The sequence below is a fragment of the Protobothrops mucrosquamatus genome, unplaced genomic scaffold, assembly GCF_001527695.2.
Source record: "Protobothrops mucrosquamatus isolate PMUCROS unplaced genomic scaffold, P.Mucros_1.0 scaffold3749, whole genome shotgun sequence".
NCBI classification, from domain to species: Eukaryota; Metazoa; Chordata; class Lepidosauria; order Squamata; family Viperidae; genus Protobothrops; species Protobothrops mucrosquamatus.
Genome location: NW_015389702.1, coordinates 4,684 through 8,540, shown reverse-complemented (window position 1 = coordinate 8,540; position 3,857 = coordinate 4,684). Strand labels below are relative to the sequence as shown.

The 3,857-nt window shown below is 41.2% G+C and overlaps 1 long non-coding RNA gene across 1 annotated transcript in view; it reads right to left on the bottom strand.

Moving 5' to 3' along the window:
* Positions 1 to 346: 346 nt before the first annotated feature.
* The window catches only part of LOC107298156, a 7,826-nt gene continuing 4,315 nt past the window's right edge, over positions 347 to 3,857 (bottom strand). The window contains exons 2-3 of the long non-coding RNA XR_001549149.1: positions 1,061 to 1,130; positions 347 to 525 (exon numbers count right to left, since the gene is read on the bottom strand). This is a non-coding gene — a long non-coding RNA (uncharacterized LOC107298156). The remainder of the gene's footprint in view (positions 526 to 1,060; positions 1,131 to 3,857) is intronic.

Genomic DNA, 3,857 nt, shown 5'->3' with positions numbered 1-3,857 from the left:
ACCAGGTAAACATGGATCTAAGATACAGTTGGCTGCACTCGCAGCACTGAAGTATCAAAGCACAATTCCCTCCTCCAATTAACAGTCATAAATCACATTCTCCAATTAGTTTGAAATGCAGGCTTTCCCTCCAGTTCTCCAGCCTGCCAATTCTTATCATCTCTTATTTCAATAACCTTGGTTCACACACTAGATCCAGTATTGTTATGTCTAGCTAAACTCTCGTGCACATTCCTCCCCCAGCATCATATAACTCTAACTCTAACTCTAATTCTAACTCTAATTCTAAAAGTAAAACATAAGAAAATGGTTGCATCTCCAACTGTTGTCAAAGCAAAAACATCCGATGTTAACAGCGTTGACAGAAGGCACTTGCATAGCTGAAGTCTAACTCAGAGTGAGTTCAGTTTTATCCAACAGATGGCTAGAATAGTCTTTACAACAGGCCTCATAGATGTTTTGTAGGGGTTCTTCCTTCTCCAGGGGCAGGTTGGATTATTCTGACCATGGTGGCTGGACAGCGCTCTGCAATAGCAGTTGGAAAATAATTATGTTTTGCTCCTCTTCTCACCACGAAGTAATACTTTTAAAAATTCCTATCTTGGCTCAACCACACAGCTGATCTCTGAGGTCTCTGAAAGCTATTAGGGTCTCTCCAGCAACTATAGCCTTTCCACTGCTTCTGCTCTGGGGCGGTAACTGTGGCTATATTGAAAGCCCAGGTGGCACCTTTCCAGGTCTTGATTATACATGCTGTGGGAGCCCTCTCATCCATTATTAAATCATGAGTAAGCTTTAGCACAGGTACCCCCGATGCAAAGAATAACAGTGCTGACAGTGATACCAGGATCAGGTCTCCATGCATCAATCTGCTAGGGAAAATCAACCAGATCCTTTCTTGTTCTGCCTACACAAACCATCTTCCCCTTCCCTCCTTTCTGGATCATTTTTTTTTTACTGTCAACTATAAATCTGAGTCCCAAATTGACACAGATTATCACCACTAGGATAATCTATGCACATATCTGCATTTTACTTGCATTCAAAGTTTAACACTTACTTTGAATGAGTTCATAATGGTTATGACTCAGGGCGATGATGTTGGGTTTCCTCAAGAAGTTCAGAAAAATCTTGGAATTGGAAGAGGAAGAACAATAAGTCAACTCAATAAGCTTTGGAACATACTTCAAGTCATATTACAATACTCTGTCTAATGAGTCCTTGTCATACTCCACAGAGTCAGTATTAAGTAACTTTCAAGTACAGTAAGTCAGTCAACCACCCTCGCTTGTCTTTCAGGAAGCGCATTCCATGCTGTTGTAAGACCAAGAACCATGGAAATAATATTTATAAGAAATTTCAATTGCTATTAGATACATTCAACATTTAATTGCAAAAGGAAAAGAATGCTGTGCCTAAGCTTCCTATTAGGATTTTTATTCTTCTTAATAAGCAAACGTTATGGGTGACCATAAAACACGGTGACTGTTTTTGTTAAAATGATAATAGCAGTTTTGTGCCACAAACTCTCCTCCTTTTCAACATGCGCATGGTGTCATAATGGACATTTAAAAGGGGCAGGAATTGTATCATGTTACTATGATGATGTTTTCATCAGAGGGATCAGTTTGAGCATCACTGCAGAGGCCACCGCTTCCGAGTAGAATCTACTCTAGCAACCATACTAAGAATCTCCTGGGGGGAACTTCCGGTGTGCAGGCGACCTCGTCGGACGCAGCCGACAGCTGCCTCCCGCCTGTTATCGCGTAAAAGCCGTTTTAACAGCAAGCATCAGCTGTCAAACGGCTTGATACCTTTCCCCCGGGCATAAGGGGATCGGTCAGCTGCCCGGGGTAGGAGTTGAGTTCCCGAGTCGTCCTATGTGGACGATGTAGGTTAGAACTCCTCCGGAGCCCCGAGGACTCTCCGTGATCCAGGACGCCTTCGCTTCGGCGAAGCTAGAAGCCGCCGCCACCGCTGCAACTTAAATTGAACTGTGAGTTATTATATGCAGACAAACCGACCCTGGAAGTTTGTTTCCTATTTTGGATTTTACTCTAACTTTGGATATTCTGATCTTCCCTATACTTGGGGGGATTGAGTGAAAGTGAATTTAAAATGGCGATGGAATGATACTTTTTAGCAAGAAGAAGTGAAAGTGATTCGGATTTCCGGTCTGGAACTTTTGCTACTTTTAATACTTTTATTATTCGCTTTGGATTAGTTGTATAAAAGACTTTAAAAGACTTTTACATTGATTGAAATTTCAAATTGCTAATATGGCTTTGAGAAGAGTGGCGCCCACAACTTCAAAGACAATTACATCTCCGATTTCCCAGCCGCCTCAACCAACTTCTAAGTCGGCTTCCCACCCGCCACCCCCGCCATCTTCTTCACCTCCACCGCCCTCTGGCAAAGAACTACAGGATTTAATGACTGAAAGTATTAAGCAAATGACAGAGATGTTACAAAAAATGGATGATAAAATGGAAAACAGATTTGATCAAGTAATACAGCAACAACAAGAATTATTACAGAAACACGAGGGCTTTCGTATGAATGTGACAACTGCTTTTCAAGGTTTAGCTGAATATGTGGATGCAGTGGCAGAAAGGGTGGAGGAAAATGAACAGAGGGCTGAAGAGAGCGTGCAAAGACTGGAACTTGTAGAGGAAACTTTGGAAAATGTTAAGGGTGATGTCTTGGTTGCTCAATTTCGGGACATGGAGTATGCGATCCGGATCCGCGGGTTGGCTGAGGATCCAAAAGAGAATTTAAGAGAAATAATCCCAGAAGCATTTATGGATGCCCTGGCTTGTGGGCAGGAAATTCATGATGAAATAGAACGTGTCTTCAGGGTGAATTCCTGGGTGGCCCGTCAGAGAAATTTGCCAAGAGACGTGGTGGTCTATTTCACAAGAAAAGCGAGACGAAATGAAATAATGCAGCTTTTTTATCAACAAAGATTTAAAATTTTAAATCAAGATATTATTCTTTTAAAGGAAATCCCAGCGAAAATACTTAAAGCGCATCGAGACTATGCTTTTTTGGTGCAGGAACTTAAGAATAGACAAATAATTTTCAGATGGGATGTACCGGTGGGCATAATTGTAACAGTGGCTGGTAAGCATTACAGAATTAATTCGATTAAAAAAGCGAACGACTTTATGGCGTCTGTGTTGCAAGTAGAGCGCCCACTCACAGCCCAAAAGACTGATGTAGCTGAGCATCTGATTGTGGACCTCCCTTCTATTTCCGGCGTTAAGGACGCAAATGGGCGTTTGAAAGACGATGGAAAAGAACAAAGAATGACCCGCGCAGCTCACAGACGTAAGGAGAAAGAACAACAACTGACAGCCCGCCCATCAGCTGACAGCTCGCCACCTGCTACTTCGGAGCCAGTAGGTGGCGCTCGACCTAAGGTTTTTGCCAAGTCTTATGCTTCAAGTATTGCCATAGGACTGAAATCAGCTAATGTTTAAAATTTCATCTTGGAATGTGGGAGGGCTCAATATACCCCACAAAAGACGTAAGGTTTTTCATTATTTAAGACATTTTAATAATGATATTATATGTTTACAAGAGACTCATATTGTGGCTAAAGATCAAAAATTATTGTTAAATTCTAAGCTTGAAGACTTGTTTACTACACCTGCTTTTAAAAAAAAAGCAGGGGTTGCATTATATATAAAGAAACATCTTTCACCTATCTTAAAAGAAACTGACAAAGAAGGGAGATTTTTATTGGTGGAAATAAACTTAAATGGAAGAAAGTGCTTAATAGTGGGGGTTTATGCCCCCAATCAACTGTCATCTCAAAAACAATTTTATAGACAACTACACCAGAAAATTGTGGC